The sequence below is a fragment of the Hemiscyllium ocellatum genome, chromosome 3, assembly GCF_020745735.1.
Source record: "Hemiscyllium ocellatum isolate sHemOce1 chromosome 3, sHemOce1.pat.X.cur, whole genome shotgun sequence".
Taxonomy (NCBI): Eukaryota; Metazoa; Chordata; class Chondrichthyes; order Orectolobiformes; family Hemiscylliidae; genus Hemiscyllium; species Hemiscyllium ocellatum.
In genome coordinates, this window is record NC_083403.1 from 27882517 (window position 1) to 27904355 (window position 21839).

Below are 21839 nucleotides of genomic sequence, written 5' to 3' on the forward strand. Positions count from 1 at the left end.
TCCAAGCGCTCAATTGTGATTGGGGAGTGTCTAGTCAGAGGATCAGATAGAGGAACCTCAATTGTCCGAATGAGATGGGCTGGCACTATTTCATTCGGATAATTGATTATTCAGTTAATCGATTCATGCCTTTCCTCTGGAGCTTGGAGTTTTCTGTAGACTCTGCTTCCTGTTCAGGAGAGGAGGCAGCATCACAATGCATGCAAGGTCCTGCCCCCTCCAATCCAACAACCCCTTCCAACCCCAAACACACCCAACACTGCCCACTGCCCATGACCCCAAACACTTTCCAACACTGCCCCCCGTTCCCTCACCCCACCCAACACCGCCCGACCACCCTCCCCCCCACCCTGTCCAACACTGCCCCACCACCCACTCCCCAACCTTGTCCAACACCACTGCACCACCCACTCCCCAACCCCGTCCAAAGCGCCCCACCAACCACCCCCCCAACCCCATCCAACACCACCCCACCACCCGCTCCCAACCCCATCCAATACCACCACACCACCCGCTTCCCAACCCCATCCAACACTGTCCAACACCACCGTACCACCTGGTCCCCAACCTCATCCAACACTGCCCCACCACCCGCCCCCAACCCCATCCAACACTGCCCCACCACCCGCCCCCAACCCCATCCAACACTGCCCCACCACCCACCCCCAACCCCATCCAACACTGCCCCACCACCCGCCCCCAACCCCATCCAACACCACCCCCCAACCCCATTCAACACCGCCCTCCCACCCGTTCCCCAATCCAGTCCAACACCGCCACACACCTGCTCCCCAACCCCATCCAACACCACCTGCCCCACAACCCAGTCCACCACCGCCCCACCACCCGCTCCCCAACCCCATCCAACACTGCCCCACCACCCGCCCCGACCCCATCCAACACTGCCCCACCACCCGCCCCCAACACCATCCAACACCACCCTAACCCTGTCCAACACCACCACACACCCGCTCCCCAACCCCATCAAACACCACCCCCAACCTCATCCGACATCACCACACCACCTGCCCCCAACCCCATCCAACACCACCCCCCAACAACCCAGTCCACCACCGCCCCACCACCCGCTCCCCAACCCCGTCCAACACCGCCCCACCACCCTCTCCCCAACCCCATCCAACACCGCCCTCAACCCCAACCCCCTCCAACACTGACCCCTCCATGCTCTAACCCCAGCAAACACCGCCCCACCGCCCCAACTCAGTCCAACACCACCCCCTCCTGTCCCCAACAATGCCCCCCCCACCTGCCCCCAACCCTGTCCAACACCGCACCCTCCAGCCTCTAACCCCATCCAATACTGCCACCCCTCCTGCCACCCGAACCCCGTCTAACACCGCCCCACTGCCCTAACTCAGATCAACACCGCTTCACCGCCCCAAATCAGTACAACACTGCACCAAATCAGTCCAACACCACCCCCTCCCGCCCCCAACTCAGTCCAACACCGCCCCCTCCCGCCCCCAACTCAGTCCAACACCACCCCCTCCTGCCCCCAACTCAGTCTAACACCGCCACACTGCCCCAAATCAGTCCAACACCACCCCCTCCTTCCCCAACACAGTCCAACACCGCCCCCTCCCGCCCCCAACTCAGTCCAACACCACCCCCTCCCGCCCCCAACTCAGCCCAACACCACCCCCTCCCGCCCCCAACTCAGCCCAACACCACCCCCTCCCGCCCCCAACACAGTCCAACACCGCCCCCTCCTGCCCCAACACAGTCCAACACCACCCCCTCCTGCCCCCAACTCAGCCCAACACCACCCCCTCCTGCCCCAACTCAGCCCAACACCACCCCCTCCCGCCCCCAACACAGTCCAACACCACCCCCTCCTGCCCCCAACTCAGCCCAACACCACCCCCTCCTGCCCCCAACTCAGCCCAACACCACCCCCTCCCGCCCCCAACTCAGCCCAACACCACCCCCTCCCGCCCCCAACACAGTCCAACACCACCCCCTCCTGCCCCCAACTCAGCCCAACACTGCCCCCTCCTGCCCCCAACTCAGCCCAACACCACCCCCTCCCGCCCCCAACTCAGTCCAACACCGCCCCCTCCTGCCCCCAACTCAGTCCAACACTGCCCCCTCCCGCCCCAACTCAGCCCAACACCACCCCCTCCCGCCCCCAACTCAGTCTAACACCGCCACACTGCCCCAAATCAGACCAACACCACCCCCTCCTGTCCCCAACTCTGTCCAACATCACCCCCTCCCGCCCCCAACTCAGTCCAACACTGCCCCCTCCCGCCCCAACTCAGCCCAACACCGCCCCCTCCCGCCCCCAACTCAGCCCAACACCGCCCCCTCCCGCCCCCAACTCAGCCCAACACCGCCCCCTCCCGCCCCCAACTCAGTCTAACACCGCCACACTGCCCCAAATCAGACCAACACCACCCCCTCCTGTCCCCAACTCTGTCCAACACCACACCCTCCCACCCCCAAATCTGTCCAACACTGACCACTCCCATCCCCAACTCAGCCCAGCACTGACCCCTTCCGTCCCCAACTCAGCCCAACACTGCCCTCCGCCCCAAATCAGTCCAACACCGCCCCCTCGCGTCCCCAACAGAGGTGAGGGAGAAGGTGGGGGTGCAGGTTTTACAGTTCCTGCGGTGGCAGGGGAAGGTGTCTGGCCAGCATGGACAAGTTGGACTGAAGGGTGCGTTTCTATGCTGTACATCCCTATGACTATAACATTGCTAAAGTGAGGCAGACACTGATGTGACAGATTGAATAATAACCTCGCAGAGTGAGACAGCACTGGAGAGAGGGAGAGGGAGAGAGGAGGTGGGAGAGAGAGAGAGAGAGAGAGAGAGAGGACTACTAGTGGTTTAACCTGAGGATCGCCACATCTCATGGAAGGGGGAGTTTGAGAAGGTTGCCCTTTATGGTGACCTCAGAACTTGAACCCATGCTGTTGGCATTATTCTGCACCTCAACCCAGCTGTACAACTAACTCAGTTAACCAGCCCCATGACAACCCCAGCACATTACAATGCATGTTCCCTCTGGTTGCTAACCAATCATTGAAATTCATATTGGCTGATTATTAGCATCTCTGCCATTGGATTTTCCCTCCTTTACCATTCAAGGTTTTAAAAATCTCTCCCAAATCACTTGCTAATCTTTTGTATTCTAATGTGAGTAATCCCAACTTCTGCAGTCTCTCCACATCACAGGGGCTCAGCAGAGTTCTGGTATTATTGGAGAAAATCTCTCCAGCACTCGGTCTTGGCCTCCTTCCTAAAATGCAGAGTTCAGTATGAACCTCCACACTCTTGTAGTGGCCTAACCAGTGTTTCATAAAGAGTTCATATAAGAAGAAGGGTCACTGGACCCAAAACGTTAACTCTGCTTTCTCTTCACAGATACTGCCAGACCCCCTGAGTTTTTCCAGCAATTTCTGTTTGTATTTCTGACTTTCAGCATCTTTAGTTCTTTTTTTTTGTTTCCCTTGAGTCAGCATGGGCTTATGAAAAATAAACCAAACTTGACAAACTAGTGGAATTTTTTTGAGGATGTAACTGGTGCATTTGATGAGGGGGAGAAAGCGGATATGATTTATTTGGACTTTCATAAAGCTTTCTATAAGGTCCCATGTAATATTAAATATTGTTGGTGGTATAGTGATGTGGATAGAGAACTGATCAGCAGACAGGAAGCAAAGGGTAGAACCTTTTCCAAGTGCCAGGCAGTGACCAGGGGGGTAATGCAGGGATCAGCACTTAGACTCCTGCTATACGCAATATATAGTAAAAGTTTAGACAATGGAACTAAATGCAGTATCTCCAAGTTTTCAGATGATACATAGCTGGGGGAGGGTGAGCTGTGAGGAGGATGCAGAGGTGCTTCAGTGTGATTTGGGCACATCGATTGAGTTGGCAAATTCATTACAGATAAAGAATAACATGGACAAATCTGAGGTTATCCAATTTGGTAGCAAAAATGGGAAGGCAGATTATTATCTGAATGTTGATAGATTGGGAAAGGGAAAGGTGCAATGAGACCTGGGGTCCTTGTTGCTGAAAGTAAGCAGGTGGTGAACAAGTCAAATAGTATGATGGCCTTCATAGTGAGATGAGTTGAGTCTGCAATTAAATAGCCAGTGACACCACATCCTGTTAATGACTTTTTTTAAGATGTCAGAGGAAAACATATCAAACTAGTGTGACAGAAAAGTGTTAATTGACTGAGTAATGACTAAGGTATCACCATAGAGGTCTATATCCAAGCTATCCAATGAACTTTAAATTTGCTCATAGCTGTTTATTTAATCATTTAAACATGTCTTGAAAGTGCATGTACATAACACCAAATGTGCACCCTCTTCCACTCTGAACCATTATTTCATCAAATAACTTGTTGCAGTGAGTCAAACACAATTTACGTTTAACAAGGCAGGATTTCCTCTGCTAGGACCCAGCATTCCAGTAACATGGACTAACACAAGTGAAGAACAGTGTATTAGCTTCCACAAGGGAATTTTTGGACTCCTACAAAGGGATTCATGCTTGACAAAGAGCCTTTATTGTAGCAGGACCATTCAGTGGCCATAGCTGGCGATATACTGTGTTTGAAAGTCCACTCCCACCATTTGTGAGAAACCTTCTCTGATCCTTGCACTGTAGACCTTGTATTTATCAAAACAGTTGCCAAATTGACAATTCTAGTCAAATGTGAAAAATCAATCCTCTAATATTCACATTTATTGCATTGTTTAGTCAGGCTATGCAGAAAGTTTCAAAAAGAAATATTAAAGAATAAAGCAGTGTTTTATATCCAGTTGACACCCTTAGCATTGTAAAACTGTGAATAATTGAGAAGCTTTTTCAAGCCAATATCAATTGCACTATTTATATCCATTCCATCAAACTCTGTTTCAATCCATTGGACAGAAGAGAATTCCACCTTCTTATAACCCTTAGACAAGAAGAAAAAATGTTACCATATGGCACAACTGAACTACCTCAGAGAAACATCAATATTGGGAGGATCATCTGAACTGTAAAAATGCCTTTTACATTTTTTTTGGAACTGTGGACAAGAAGGGAAAAAAAAACAACTTTAAACCAAGGAAGCTGTGTAAGAAGATGTTTGCAGCATTAAAAATAAGTTATAGGTGGCATGATGGCACAGTCGTTAGCACTGCTGCCTCACAGCATCAGGGACCCGGGTTCAATTCCCACCGCAGGCAACTGACTGTGTGGAGCTTGCACGTGTCTGCGTGGGTTTCCTCCAGGTGCTCCGGTTTCCCCCCCACAGTCAAAAAATGTGCAGGTTAGGTGAGTTGGCCATGCTAAATTGCCTGTAGTGTTAGGTGAAGGTGTAAATTTAGGGATCTGGGTGGGTTGCGCTTTGGAGGGTCAGTGTGGACTTGTTGGGCCGAAGGGCCTGTTTCCACACAGTAAGTAGTGTAATCTTATAGGAGTACATTGAGAGTTATATATACAGAAAGCTGCTTTAATCCAGCAGTGAGGGAAAATTCTAGGCAAATTGACCGTGTGTGTGTGTGTGTGTGTGTGTGTGTGTGTGTGTGCGCGTATGTGTTGTGGGCAATTTTTCCACAGACAGTCATGGTTGGAGACTCAGGAGAGTCCACAGAATAACAACCATGTGATTGGTTCCTGGACATGTCGTTAAAGCCTTGTGTGTGGACAATGCAGTAGAAACATCCAATCGGCAAGGAGAATGCCTCCATGTCTCACTCTCTCCCTGCTTCTGCATGGAGAAGTAAAAGAAAGTTCCAAATTAGTGAGGTGTTCTCCCTCACCTTTCTGAGAAACTTACCATCTCTGCAAATTCAAATTTGTGGATGAGACTGAGGTAAGCAGAGTTATGGATAATGCCGAAGGATGTTGTGGGTTATAGAGGGACATAGATAAGATGCAGAGCTGTGCTGTGAAGTGACAATTGGATTTTAATGCGAAAATGTGTAAGGTAGTTCACTTTGGAAGAAGTAACAGGAATGCAGAGTACTGGGCTAATGGTAAAATTCTTGGCAGTGTAGATGAATAGGGATATCTCAGTGTCTGGGTGCATAAATCTCTGAAAGTTGCCACCCAGGTTGATAGGGTTGTTAAGAAGGCATATGGTGTGTTGGTGTTTATTGATGGGGGATTGGGTTTCAGAGCCATGAGGTTATGCTTCAGCTGTACAAGATGCTGGCAAGGCCACACCTGGAGTATTGCATGTAGTTCTGGTCACCACGTTATAGGAAGGATGTGGAAGCTTTGGAAAGGGTTCACAGGAGATTTACTGGGGTGTTGCCTGGTATGGAAGGAAAGCCTTACGAGGAAAGACTGAGGGAACTGAGGCTGTTTTCATTAGAGAGAAGAAGGTTGAGAGGTGACTTAATCGAGACATATGAGATAATCAAAGGGTTGGATAAGGTAGAGAGTGAGAGCCTTTTTCTTTGAATGGTGAATCTGCATCTTTACATAGCTGTAAATCAAGGGGTGATAGATTTAGGACAGATATTAGGTGTAGTTTCTTCACTCAGAGAGTAATAGGGATGTGGAGCGGACTGCCTGCAACAGTAGTAGATTCGCCAATGTTAAGGGCATTTAAATGAGCATTGGACATGCATATGGGTAATAATGGAACGGTGTAGGTTAGATGGACATCAGATTAATTTCACAGACTTGTGCAACATTGAGGCCCAAAGTGCCTGTACTGCGCTGTAACGTTCTGTGTTCTATGTTCTATCCACTATCGAACGGGAAAAGTAAACAGAAAAACACCTTTTCATGTAAGACCGAGAATCAATGTATCTACAACCTTGAGACATCAGCAAAGGGTTGGAAGGAATCAAAATGAATTCAAAGTAGCTGAAAGAAAAGAACTCATCAACGTCAGGGATCCAGACAGGTGCCAGAACTGGGCTTCACGGACTCTTTTTCTTTCCTTTCCCACCCACGATACTTAGGTCTCTATGAGGATGCATTGTATGCAGATGGGAATTTTAAGGTATAGAATTTAAGGTATAGAATTATAGATTAGCAACTCACTTGCCTTTTTCTTTTTCCATTAAAAACAATTAGATTCCAATATTAGCTATTTTCTTGTTCTGGAATAATCTCAGTGTGCATATTCTTTTAACCTGAGACGGTTGAGCAGAATTGGACAACTCAGTCCTGAAATCACATTTTTCACATTTGTGATGACTGTCTAAACAATGGGGCTTGATTTCCAGTGCACTATCCCAGTGAGCTGTGACATGGGCTCCCCCATTGTGCTAATAGGAAGTACATCCCGATTGCCTGGGCTGGAAACAGAGTTTAGAGCTTTTAATGAGACTCCTGACACCAGTAACTTTCAATTCTTTTGCATTTTCTCTCAGTCCTTTCTCTCTGGTGTTGTCCTGCAGACTGAGCTTTCCCCCCTTCCCCCTGAGGTCGCATTAACCAAATCCAGAGATTGTCATTGAAAGATGTTTACATTAAATCAGTACTAAGCACCATAGGTATTGTATTTCTCTGTGTATTTTAACATATTAATTAGACAGACAAGTTTAAATGGGGATATACAATTTCCTTGCTTCTTGGGAGAAATCCAGGAGAAAAAGAATACATTTAATCAGAACATATCCCCGAACACCAACATTGAAAATACTTTCCACTAATTAATATATCTCTGATTTTATTCTTTAACTCAAGTGAATAATATTAATTTTCTCACATTACAATCCATGTTTAACCCATTTTATTAACTCCTCTATATTTATTGGCAGTGTTTTAATTTCAAAAATATACTTTATTCATAAAATATTTTGATGGTCTGTACAGTTGGTCATGCCATACATACATAAACATTCAAATTCTTGGCATACAGAGATCAGAATTTATCATTTGTATATACAGGTCTGTACATTTATCAATCATATATCCATACATTTAGCTGAGGCGTCAGCAGAGCCCAAATGATTGCGTGGGCCCCCTGTTCTTCTCAGACAGGCAGATGTTACATGGTGGTCTTTCCCCACCGCGCCTTGGCGGCAGCTGCTCCAAGCTTCAGCGCGTCCCTCAACACGTAGTCCTGGACCTTGGAATGTGCCAGTCTGCAACACTCAGTCAGGGTCAACTCCTTCAGCTGGAAGATCAACAGGTTTCGGACCGCCCAGAGAGCGTCCTTCACCGAGTTGATGATCCTCCAGGCACAGTTGATGTTCATCTCAATGTGCGTCCTGGGGAACAGACTGGAGAGCACGGAGTTCCGTGTTACGGCGCTGCTCGGGACGAACCTCGACAAACACCACTGCATTCCTCTCCAGACTTCTTCTGCATAGGCACATTCCAGAAGGAGGTGTGTGACAGTCTCGTCCCCCCCGCAGCCGTTTGAAGGGCAGCGTGCGGTGTGGCTGAGAGTCCGGGCGTGCATAAAGGATCTCACGGGCAGGGCCCTTCTCACCACCAGCCAAGCCATGTCTTGGTGCTTGTTGGAAAGTTCTGGCGATGAGGCATTCTGCCAAATGGCTTTGACAGTCTGCTCAGGGAACCACTCGATAGGATCCGCCCTCTCCTTTTCCCGAAGTGTCTCAAGGACACTATGTGCTGACCACTTCCTGATGGACTTGTGGTCAAAGGGGTTTTTCTTCAGAAACTTCTCTACGAAGGACAGGTGATACGGAACGGTCCAACTACTCGGAGCGTTCGGTGGCAGCGAGGCCAGGCCCATCATTCGCAACACCGGGGACAGGTAGAACCTCAGTATATAGTGACATTTGGTGTTTGCGTCCTGGGGATCCACGCACAGCTTGATGCAGCCACACACAAAGGTGGCCATCAGGGTGAGGGTGGCATTGGGTGTATTTTTTTCCCTATTGCCCAGATCTTTGTACAGCGAGTCCCTTCGGACCCGGTCCATCTTTGATCTCCATATAAACTGGAAGATGGCCTGGGTGACTGCAGCGGCACAGGTTCTGGGAATAGGCCGGACCTGTGCCACGTATAATAGCAATGACAGTGCCTCACACCTGATGACCAAGTTTTTTCCCGCGATGGAGAGCGACCGTAGCTTCCATCTGCCCAACGTCTGCCTCACTTTACTGATACGCTCCTCCCAAGACTTGGCGCACGCCCCAGCCCCCCCGAACCGAATATCCAGCACCTTCAGGTGGTCGGTCCTGACGGTGAAGGGGATCGAGGATTGGTCGGCCCAGTTCCCAAACAGTATGACCTCGCTCTTGCCTCGGTTTACCTTGGCCCCCAAGGCCCATTCGAACTGATCACATATGCACATGAGTCTGTGCACAGACAGTGGATCCGAGCAGGAAACGGCGATGTCATCCATGTACAGGGAGGCCTTGACTTGTAGGCCCCCGCTGCCAGGAATAGTCACCCCTCTCAGGCTTGCATCCTTCCTGATAGACTCGGCAAATGGCTCTATGCAGCACACAAACAAGGCAGGAGAGAGGGCAGCCCTGCATGACTCCAGATCTGACTGGGAAGCTATCTGATTCCCACCCATTGATTGAGACTGCACTGACAATGTTGGTGTAGAGCAGTCTGATCCAATTGCAGATTCCCTCCCCAAAGCCCATTTTGGAGAAAACATCTCTCATATACATGTGTGATATCCTGTCAAAGGCTTTCTCCTGGTCCAGGCTGATGAGGCAGGTGTCCAACCTTCTGTCCTGCACGTAGCCGATCGTATCCCTGAGGAGTGTGAGACTCTCAGCGATCTTCCTGCCCGGCACAGCACAGGTTTGGTCACGGTGAATCACCGACCCCAGAGCAGACCTGACCCGTTTTGCGATTACCTTTGACAAAATTTTGTAATCCGCATTCAACAGTAAGATTGGTCTCCAATTTTTGAGTTCCTCCCTCTCCCCCTTCTGCTTGTAGATGAGGGTGATGATGCCTTTCCTCATGGATTCACTCATGGTACCTGCCCGAAGCATACTGACATACACCTCCAGCAGGTCCTGGCCAATCAAGTCCAACAGAGCAGAATAGAGCTCGACCGGTAAGCCGTCGCTTCCGGGAGTTTTATTCTTTTTGAAGGACTCGAGGGCCTTGGTCAGCTCATCCAGAGATAGCGGCTGGTCCAACCTCTCCCATGTTCTGTCGTCTAAGACCTCCATGTTAGAGGACAGGAACGACTGGGAGGCTGCGCTGTCGGTTGGCTTCGCATCATATTTCTTGGCAGATGCTTCATGTCCTCTTAAAGCTTAAATTGCACCTAGCCCATTTCACCAGCAAATGTGTTCCACAGTCCTTTTATCTCAACCATTAAGTTAGATTAAGTAGCTGAGGTCCCGGCACTGATCCATGTAACACTCCTCCAGATTACAGCCTGCCAACTTTACATATCCTGTTTCACTTTACATTTTGCCTTTTTCCTCTTTAAATCTGAGCTGCCCAGATTCCCTGAAACATCTTGTTCTTGGGTCTTCCCATGTCATTTGCTCCTACATGGATCAATCAGATCCTGCTCCTCCTGCATTCCCTTCTCTAGCCTTTAGCCAGACCCAGGGGCAGGCAGTACAACCTGCAGACTGCTCAATGGGGACTGTACAGAATGTTATCTCCCTGACTATGCCAACCCTGAACACAGTAGGGTGTTCTTCTCACCCAGCAGCTGCATGACCTGATCCTCCACACGCTGGTGGCTGTGGTCTGTTTACCCTTTACCTTATTGTCCTTCTTCTTGGTGACTCATGTCACACTAACCTGCCTGGAGTTCCCTGTTTCCTCTCTCCCTCCAGTCTTGAACACCAATGATATAGTAGTCACTTACTAATCTGCTGACGCTGTTAGAGAACCTGGGGAGTAAAGAAGATCACAAAGCATTGAATCCAGTAATCCATTGGATTGGGGAATTGGAGAATGGGGAGGTTCCACTCACAACCAGACTTGGCCTCTTCCATATAGAACACAGGGACCTTCAGCCTGTGATGAGCTGCCTTTCAGAAACAGGGTTAGAGTGAGTGGAGACAGGAGCAGTAGGAGAGCTCCCTGACTCTACAGCCCTTATATTGACCCCCACCATCCCCCTCTCTGTGAGCACACTGACCCCTCCCTTCACCTGCTGCTGGAAATGGAAGCCCTGATATTCTTCTTACTGCATAAGCTGGCAGTGGGAACCAGGCAGGTGATGGCAGCTTATGTAGAAAAATTAGATTACTCACAGTATGAAAACAGGCCCGTCGGTCCAACAAGTCCACACCGACCCACCGAAGTGCAACCCACCCAGACCCATTCCCCTATGTTTACCCCCTCATGTAACACTACGGGCAATTTAGCATGGCCAACTCACCTAACCTGCACATTTTTGCACTGTGGGAGGAAGCCAATGCAAACACGGAGAGAATGTGCAAACTCCACACAAATAGTTGCCTGAGGCGGGAATTGAACCCGAATCTTTGGCACTGTGAGGCAGCAGTGCTAACCACTGTGTCACCGTGCCACCCGAGGAGTAATTTCAGTCAAGTCTCATGTTTCAGGGTTGGGATGTGCACTGTCAGTTATGGACTAAAAACAACATGGAATAATTTCCACTGGTACAAACACGACAGAACAGAGGAAACTCTCAGCTGTACTGACCTTGTCCTGGATGACTTGTTCTGGCTCAGGACAGTCAACACCCTCACAGAGGTCGATCACCTCCTGCTCTGGGTCCCGTGCAGCAATTTGATGCCCAAAGAGGACAGACACAGTTAAGAAGAGTCTCAGTATCTTGGTGTTCTCTCAGATCACTGGTGAACGCACTGACTGACTCTCAGCACCTTCAGGTGGATCTGCAGTTTGAACACTGAGCTACACTCTTTATATAATGTTTGATGAAGATGGTTTTGAATACAATTTATCTTCAGATAGTAACATAGTGTCTCGGAGAAACAATCCAGCTGATTAATTATGGAAATTTTTCTTTGTTCCAACTATGCAATGGATTCAGAAATCATTAACTCTGTGTGCTGGTTCCTGGGAACACTGAACAGCCGGGAACACTGTTTTTGTAAATGCTACCAGCTCACACACTGAGGATTGTCACTCATTCTGGTCTGACAATGGATGAATGGACACTGCGCAACAACCGCCAGACAGGGATGTCCCTCTCAGTCGGGAACACTTCAGCAGTCAGGGACATTCGGCCTCGGATCTTTGGGTGACCATCCTCCAAGATGGACTTTGGGATATGCAACAACGCTAAGTGGCCAAGCAGAGGCTGATAATCAAGTTTGGAACCCATGGGGATGGCCTCAACCAGCACCTTCAGTTTATGTCACACTACAGGTGACCCCATTACACTATAACTCACACACACACACACACACACACACACACACACACACACACACACTCTTATACACTAACACACTCATGCAGACCCTCTTTCATACACACGCTCTTTCTCATACATACATGTGCACCCCCCCACATTCACACCCATGCACACACCCTCTTACACTCCATCACTCACATACACACTTTACCAAGTATGCACACAGGCAAACACACACACTCTCATATGCACTTACACTCATGCACACACACATATGCACACACTCACTCTCTCTATCATGCACACACACATATAGGTCATTGAGTGGGGAATTACATTTGCCGAATTATATTTGCAGATACATTCTATTTTGCTCAAAAAGCACACAATCTGCAGATAGTCAATGCAGACAGTTAATCCATGTAACATTTTATAAATTCCTACTGTGGAAATAGAACCAGTCTGATTCAAGGTTGGGATACAGACAGACTCTAATCTCACACCTTTAATGCACTGACCAAGCTGAGATGTCACCTTTTTTTCATAAAACCTTAAGTTATCTCGAGAATGTGACTTAAAAGAAGTTCTATGACTTACATATTAATGAACTGAAACCTGCAACCCATTCTGAAAGATGAAAGAGTCACAGTAATCTTGTTTTGTTCAATATATCATTTCAGTTGCATGACACTGAAAGCTTTTGCTATAAATTCTGTGTCTTATGATCCTGCTCCACAGCTACCTGATGAAGGAGCTTCTGAAGATTTGTGCTTCCAAATAAACCTGTTGGACTATACTCTGGTGTTGTGATTTTTAACAGTATTTTGAGATCAAGAAAGAAATGGTGTTTGGTCTTTTGAAGAGCATTTAGGTGGATAAGTTCCCAGGGCCCAATAATATCTACCCCAGATTATTGAGAGAGGCTGGGGCCTTGATCAAGATCTTCGTATCCTTGCTAGCCACTAGAGAGGTCCCTGGGGACTGGTGAGTGGCTCATAGTGTTCCTCTGTTTAGGAAGGGAAATAGGGACAATCCAGGAAACTATAGACCTGTGAATCTCACATTGGTGGTTGGGAAGTTATTGGAGAGAATACAGGGATAGGATTTAGGCACATTTGGAAAAGGCTGGCCTAATTAGTGGCAGCCAGCGTGGCTTTGTGCAGGGCAGGACATTTCTTACTAACTTGATTGAATTTTTTGAAGAGATAACGAAGGTAATTGATGAGGGTCGAGCAGTGGATGTTGTCTACATGGATTTCAGTAAGGCTTTCAACAAGTTCCCTCATGGCAGGCTTGTCGTCAAGATTAAGATGCATGGGATCCACAGTGACTTGGCCGCTTAGATTCAGAATTGGTTTGCCCATAGAAGGCAGAAGGTAGTGATGGAGGGTGTTTTTTCAGGCTGGAGGTCAGTGACTAGTGATGTTCCCCAGGGATCTGTACTGGAACCTCTGTTGTTTGTGATATGCCTGTATATAAATGAGTCTAGATTAGAGTGGTGCTGGAAAAGCACAGCAGGTCGGGCAGCATCCAGGAAGGCCTTCATTCCTGATAAAGGGCTTTTGCTCAAAACTTGATTTTCCTGCTCCTTGGATGCTGCCTGACCTGCTGTGCTTTTCCAGCGCCACTCTAATCTAGACTCTGATCTCCAGCATCTGCAGTCCTCACTTTTGCCCTGTATATAAATGAAAACATAGCTGGGTAGGTAAGTAAATTTTCAGATGTTGTGAAGATCAGTGGAGTTGTGGATAATGTAGAAGATTGTCAAAGGATATAGTGGGATACAGATCACTTGCAGATATGGGCAGAAATGGAAGCTGGAGTTTAATCCATGTGAGTATGAGGTGCTGCACTTTTGGAGATCAAATTTAAGGAAGAATATACAGTTAATGGCAGGGGCAATGAGCAACATTGGTGTACAGAGGGATTTTGGGATTCAAGTCCATAGCTCCCTGAAAGTAGCTGCACAATTAGATAAGATGGTAAAGTAGGCATATGGCATGCTTACCTTTACCAGTTGAGGAATTACGTACAAGAGTCAGGATGTCACATTGCAGCTATTTAAGACTTTGGTTAGGTCACACTTAGAGTATTGTGTTCAGTTCTGGTCACCACATTACAGGAAGGATGTGGAGGATTTGGAGAGGGTGCAGAAGAGGTTTACCAGGATGTTGCCTGAATTAGAGGGTATGAGCTTCAAGAAGAGGCGAGAAAAAATAGAGTTGTTTTCCCTGGAGTGATGGAGGCTGAGGTGAGATTTGATAGAAGTCTATAAAATTGTGAAATGATAGATATGGTTGACAGTCAGAATCATTTTCCCAGAGTTGAAATGTCTAACATTCGGGGGATTGTTGGAGAAATTTGATCACAAAACATAGCTCAAAGTGAAATTGACAAATAGTTTATTGTAAAAAATGAGGTCTGCAGATGCTGGAGATCACAGCTGAAAATGTGTTACTGGTTAAAGCACAACAGGTTAGGCAGCATCCAAGGAATAGGAAATTCGACGTTTCGGGCATAAGCCCTTCAAGTTTATTGTAAGCGATATCGCTGGAAGAGAAAACAGCCCAGGTGACACAGAACTGACAGTCTGTACAGGTAGATCAGATTTCTCTTCCCAGAGCTGAGGCTGAGACCAGTTTTATAGTAATGCTGCACAATGACATTGATTAAGAAATGGAAAACTACAATGTATCTGGAAATGGAGTAATCTAGTTACAAGGATGCTAATTGGAAAACAGTTATTGGATGAATGTCCTGTTCCTTCACACAATTCTGACAGTATCAAAGGTTCCATTTCTCTTCACAGGCAGATGTTAATGTCTCTTCTGAAGTGGTGAGGTGCTACCATTGTCCTGTTCCTGGAGCATGTTCTTGCTGGTACCTCTCTGTCTGACCTGCTCCTTGTATGGCTTTGGTATTGCTGGGTTGTGAAACCCTTAGGGCTTTGAGATATCTGTGGTGCTCTGTCATGTTCATGGGAGCTTAAAGTGTTTCCCTTCTCTGCTTGCTGTCTGATACAGCTTGTGACCTGCTCGGAAATTCTGGGTGTTTTGGTACAGTTTGGCCAATTTTGCTTCTGTGGGCCTATTATGGGTTAGTAAATCTTTTTCCGCAGGCATGTATTTAAGTGTGTGTGTGTGTGTGTGTGTGTGTGTGTGTGTGTGTGTGTGTGTGTGTGTTCAAAGGAAATGTGAGGGGTATGTGTTTTACACAGGGTGGTAGGAGTTTGGAATATTCTGCCAGGGGTGGTGGAGGCAGATACAATAGGGGTGTTTAAGAGACTTTTAGATAAACACATGAATATGCAAGGGCTGGAAGGATGTGGACAAAGGGCAGGCAGAAGGGATTAGTTTAATTTGGCATCATGTTCGATACATCATGTGCCGAAGGACCTGTTCCTGTGTGCTGTCATGTTCTGTGTTCTATGTTCTAATTTTCAATCTAAAGTCTAATCATTTAGCAATTAACTAAATGTTGCACTTTTGATTGGGTACAGTGTAATTGTAACTGTAAAACAAGAATTAACCAGCTGAAGCTGGTTTGATCCAGTTTCAGAAACCTTTAAGTTTGGCTTCATGAGTTTGATTCATGCTGGCTTGACTCACAAGTTTGTTATGGTGCAGATGGAGGCCATTTGGCCCATCATGCTTGCAGACGCTAATTGAGCATTTGAGGTTTTTTTGCCAATCTCCTGTCTTTTCCCTGTGACCCTCTGACCCTGCACACTGTTTCCATCCAAATAATCATCCAATGCCCTCTACAATGCCTCACTTTGAACCTGCCACCATCATATTTCCAGGCAGTGCATTCCAGACCCTAATCATTCTTATGAAAAAGATTTTTCTCATTTTGCATTTGCTTCTTTTGCAAAACGCCTCAATACTTTGCCCTCTGGTTCTTGAATCTTTTTACATCTGCGAATTGTTTTTGTTGATCTACTCTGTCCAAACATCTCAAGCTTTTGGAAACATCTACCAAATCTCCTCTTAGCCTTCCCGTCTCCAAGGAGAACAGACCCAAGTTCTCCAGGCTTTCCTCAAAACTGAATTGTCTCATCCCTTGAACCAACTCCTAAACCTCTTCTGCATTCTCTGCAATGCATTCAGACCCTTCCTAAAGACTGATGTCCAAAACTGTACACATTGTACACTGTACTCATTTGAGTACATGAGAAAATAAAGCTAATTCAATTCAGCTGAGTGTTCCACATGGGTTCATTTCAACCTCTTTGCTTTTATACTCTATGTCCTGTTTACAAAGCCTCGAATACGGTATACTCTACAGGTCTCTCAACCAGCTGTCACTTTTAATTACCTATTTCAATTAACTTGTTGGACTATAACCTGGTGTCATGTGATTTTTAACTTTGTCCACCCCAGTCTAACACCAGTGCATCCAGAATAATGACTTATGTACAGGTCCACCCAGGTCTCTTTGATCCTGTGCACTCTTATGAAGATTGCCTTTAATTCTAAAGTCCTTTAGGGAGGACACCATTGTCCTTACCAGGTCAGGCCTACGTGTGACTCCAAACTCACAGCAATGTGATTGACTCTTAAACTCAGAGGGAGCAGGAAGTAAATGAGCAGGATTTACACCTTCAATGGTTGCAGGAGAAGATGCCTTGGGGCTGTGGGGATGTGCTGAGAGTGAAAGAGAAGTGGACCAGAGTGTCCTAGCAGAAGGCTGACAAGGGGGGAAGAGGGGAATATGTGTCTGCTGGTGGTATCCAACTGGAGGTGGTAGCAGCTAATGGTCCTTTGAATGCTGGTGGGATGGTGGGTGAGGACAATAGGAACCCTTCCATTGTTGAGGGCAGGCAAAGAAGGAGTGAGGGCTGAAGTGCAGGAGATGAGTCAGACCTGGGCTGAGGACCCTGCCGGGGAATCCGCGGTTGGACATTTTGGAGGTTCATCATTGGGACATAATGTGACAGAGATGGAGAAACTGGGAGAATGGAATGCAGTCTTCACAGAAAGCAGGCTGTGAGGATGGATAGTCAAGAGAACTGTGGGAGTCAGTGGGTTGGTAGTGGATATTAGTGGCCCAGAAAAAAAAACAGATTTACTATTATCACATGTACTGTGATGCAGTGAAAAGTATTGTTTTGTGTGCTAACCAAACAGATCATACATCAGGGTAATAGAACAGAATGCAGAATATCATGTTACAGCTACTGAGAAGTTGCAGAGAAAGATCAACTTGAATGGATGAGAAAAATACTACTTAAACTGCAGATCCACCCGAAGATGCTGGGAATCAAACAGTGAATTCACTGATTTGAGGGGAACATCGATATTTTGAGTTTTTGCTTCATTCTGTCTGTCGTCCTCAGGATGATAATTGTACGAAAAGGAGCTAATCAAGAGGCAGCTGATTTCTGTCATGAAGTTTCCTGCCTTCAGTCCTTGGGGCACATTTCATTCAAATTCAGTCTCATCAGGAGCTCACTGTTTGCTGCCCTGTTTTGTGCCAGTTCATTTTCACTCATGTCAGGAAGACAGCTTGTCAGGGTTTGTTTGACGATGATTCTTTCCAGAATCAATTGTTCAGACATTCGGAGGGCAGCAGATAATCTCAGCAAAATACTAAGGCTGTTTTCCCACCATCTCTCACAGATGGAAGGATGACAATCAGTTTGCTGATCATGTTTGTTGCTGAGTCCTGTGGGAAAATGTGAAGCACGTTTTACAGAGACGGACATTACATTTTTGAAGAAAGTATATTAAAATCTAATGTTTTTTTGAAACAGTTAGCCACTTTTTATTAGCTTGCTCACACATCATTGCTTACCGTCACTGTTGATCACCTCAAAGCTGTCATGAAACGCAATTATTCTGCTTCACATTTTCTATGCAGTTCTTAGTGTGCTAATGTCACTAACATCTGCAAGTTTAAACATGAATACAGCTTGTTTTTACATTCACAATTCAATATGGCAAATATTTGTTTATTACATAAAGTCCTTGCAGGTGGATATATTAGGAGGAGAAAGTGAGGACTGCAGATGGGGAGGAAGAGAACTTCTTCAAGGAAGGCATCCTTGCAAGAGGATTCACAGTAGGTTAAAAGCCCTTTCCTGAAGAAGGGCTTATGCCTGAAACGTCGATTCTCCTGCTCTTTGGATGCTGCCTGACCTGCTGCGCTTTTCCAACAACACATTTTCAGCTCAGATGGATAAATTAGCCAACACAATCTTGGTTTCAAACATTCTATTAATTCAATATGGAAGTATTTAAAAATATTCATGGCAAAATATTTAGATACTTCAAAGCCATTTTCTCTCTATTTAAATAAAACTTATTTGTGCATTTGGCCCATGTTATCACATAAATTCCACTCAGTCACAGCACATTAGGATTGTTAATTTTAAAGGTTCAACCTGTTTTACATAAAAGGACAGTAGTTTTAATTCATTATGTTATTACAACAGTCACTATTGGAAAGTTTGTGTCTCACCTTTTTTTCACTATCAATCCTGTCCAAGTGCCTCACTCGGAAGTATATCCTTGACCTTCCATTCTGCAGCTCCACCATCTCCAGTTTACCCCTCATCCCCGAAATCATTCAAGCCTATGTCTCCTGTTAAAATCACTGAAGATGTCTGAACATGGTTATCAGACAGCCAAGAAAGAAAACAGGATCTTGGTTTTATAAATAGAGGCAGAGAATACAAAAAGAAAGCGTGTGGTTGAAGCATTTACCAGCGATTTTAACAAAGAGAAGATGTTGGTCCTGGCAGAGATATGCTATGTATTCATATAAATATGAACAGTGAGTAAACCTCATTTAAATCTGATAGAAATCATCACCTTGGGAATCCAGGTCTCAGGAAAAGGATACAATCCTGATCAGCTTGTTCTGAAGAATGGTCACTGGACCCGAAACATTGATTCTGTTTCTCTGTTCTGCAGATGTTGTCAGACCTGCTGAGATTTTCCAGCAATTTCTAGTTTTGTTTCTGATTGGCTTAAGATGGGGATATTATTCAAATGATTATTCTCTCACTCTCAATGGAAAAGAGTATTCAATGTTTAGATTAGAAGCCTGATTGGTACTAAGGAACTGTTCTTGCTAAAGAGAGCAAAACCTTTGAAGAGATAATTACTCAGAGATTAGATAAAGGCATCAAGTTTGTTGCTATGTTTGTGCCACTTCATGTTACTTGCATTGCTAAGAGATAGAAAGATGTCTTTGTCAGCTTGTCAATCGCCCCTTGGCATTTGACTTTTTGTTTTAGTTTTCAGTTTGGAAATGATCAGGATCAAATTTTGTCCATTTGAAATTTGCCTGTTTGGATAATGAGGTGGAAAACTGACTTAGACATGCTATTGGCCCTAATTTAATGTGAAAGATTAATTAATGTTCTTCACGGTTTTGATAATCACAGGAAAGCAGTTAACATAGCAGTGTATGTATGTGCAGACATAGCAGGGAATAAGGAAGGTGTAGTGATTGGAACCAGGTGGATCTCATTGACTCCAAAGTCATTGGTAGGGTTGTTAACCTGGGCTGCCAGTCAGAAAACCCTGGCTGATCAACATTAACAGGAGATTGGGCCCGGGTGTCCTTGGAGAAGGAGCACGCGGTGTCCACCAACACCCTGGAGTTGTTCAGGGAGAGGTGGGCGCAGCAGGGAGTGGAGTGCATCATTTCCCCCTCCAACGCTATTTTGATTTAATCCCTGCCCTCCCCTTCACTGTTTGATCACACAGCATTGCCCTCTTTGATGTGAAGGGCACTGGCCACTCGGGTGTTTTCCTATTTTCCTGGTGGTGGAAATTGAATAAAGATCTGTGCACTTTGTCTCTCTCACTGTGTCTCACACCTGCACGCACGCACGCACTATGGGTGCTGGGGAAAAAAATAATAAGCACTACCGCAGTTAGGTGGTAGTGTGGGAAAAAGAAAAAAAAAGAAAAAAGGATTAACAGGAGATTAGAATCTCCTCTGTTCAGAGAACTGACTCCAAGCTGGCTGGCCACGACCAATGTACTGTGCACAAGGAAATAAAGGGTGTCTTGGTGACAGGATACTCGCCTCTGTGCAGTTACTTCAGTGGTGATGAGAGAAAGCTGAATGTGCCTAAAGAACATTTGCTTGCAACTGTCATCTTAGAGTCAGGGAAAGCATTTCTGGCATCATGCCTTTATTTGGGAAGCTTGACTCATTTGATCCTGCTGTTAAAGACTGAGTCCAGTATGTGGAAATAATATGATATCTTTTACAGGCAAATGACACTGGGACAGATGAAAACCAATCAGTAACCTTTCTGAATGCTTGCGGACCTGCAGCATTTTCAGCTATAAGGGGCTTAACTTTCTCAAAGGCACCAGACACTAAAACCTTCCAAGAGTTGACAGAGTTGTTTAAGGAATATTACGACCCCAAACCTCCTCTAATCCTGAGGTGCGATCGGTTTTATTGGCTGTTAGAGAACCAGGGGAATCAGTGTTGGGACTTTTGACGAGTTTGAGATGCTGAGAGACCATTTGGTATGTAGGATTAATGAAATAATAACGCAGCAACATCTACTAAGTGAAGCCCAACTGGACTTCAAACAAGCTTCAACTTGGTTTGTCATTAGAAGATGTGGCAAGTGGACCATGGGACCTGCAGGGCACCCCAATGGAAGTGGACTCCCTCACCTGTCCCACTGAGCTTGGGAAACACCACTCAAGTGTAGGCAATTGCACAACCTTATACAGGGCATATCCTGAGCAGAGGGACCCTAGACCATCCCACTACAAAGCCACAGAACAAAGCCGAGCCTTGGTCAAGTGGCTAAAATGTTCCTCGGTCATCTGGACTGGCAAGCCATTGTAGTTACTGCCGGTATGTGGACTTGAGACAGCAAAGGAGTCCTACAAGGCCTGACCTGAGGAGGAAAACTCATAGGCCGGTACCCAGGAGAATGCACACCCTGGAAAGTCCCCCTACATGTGGGTTGGAACAATTAAATTGCTTAGCGACATCTAAATCAGAACAAATTTAAATTAATGTTCAGTTCCCGTGGAGGTCGATACTGGCGCAGAATCTGTTTTCAACAAGACTCATTTGGGACTTCAACTATTATGTTTGCACAAGACCTCAGCCGCACTGGGAATGTACACTGGGGAACTATTGCAGAATGAGGGTATGACTTCTGTTCTGGTCTCCTAGAGAAGCAACTAGTTGAGTTACCTCTGATGGTAGTAAAAGCCTTGGGCCCAAGCCTGATGGGGTGAAATTGGTTCTAAAAAATTTAGTTTGATTAGGTCAACATTTTTCGGCTAGAAAATGGCTGCCTCAGTGACACCCTTGTGAAATACCCTGGAGGATTTCAGGAAGGGCTTGGGTCTACCAAACGGGGACAAAGCCACTTTCCATGTTGACCAGGAGACAATTCTGAGTTTTTGCAAGGCCCCGCCCAGTGCCGTTGGCCTTTTGGGCAAAAGTAGAGGCAGAAATCAGGAGACCGAAGGGATCATCGAACCAGTACAGCTTGTGTGAATGGGCAGTTAATCTGATTGTGAAGCCTGACCGCTCAGTTCGCCTTTATGGGGATTTTAAGCAAATGGTAAACTGCTTCTTGCAGCCGGATAAATACC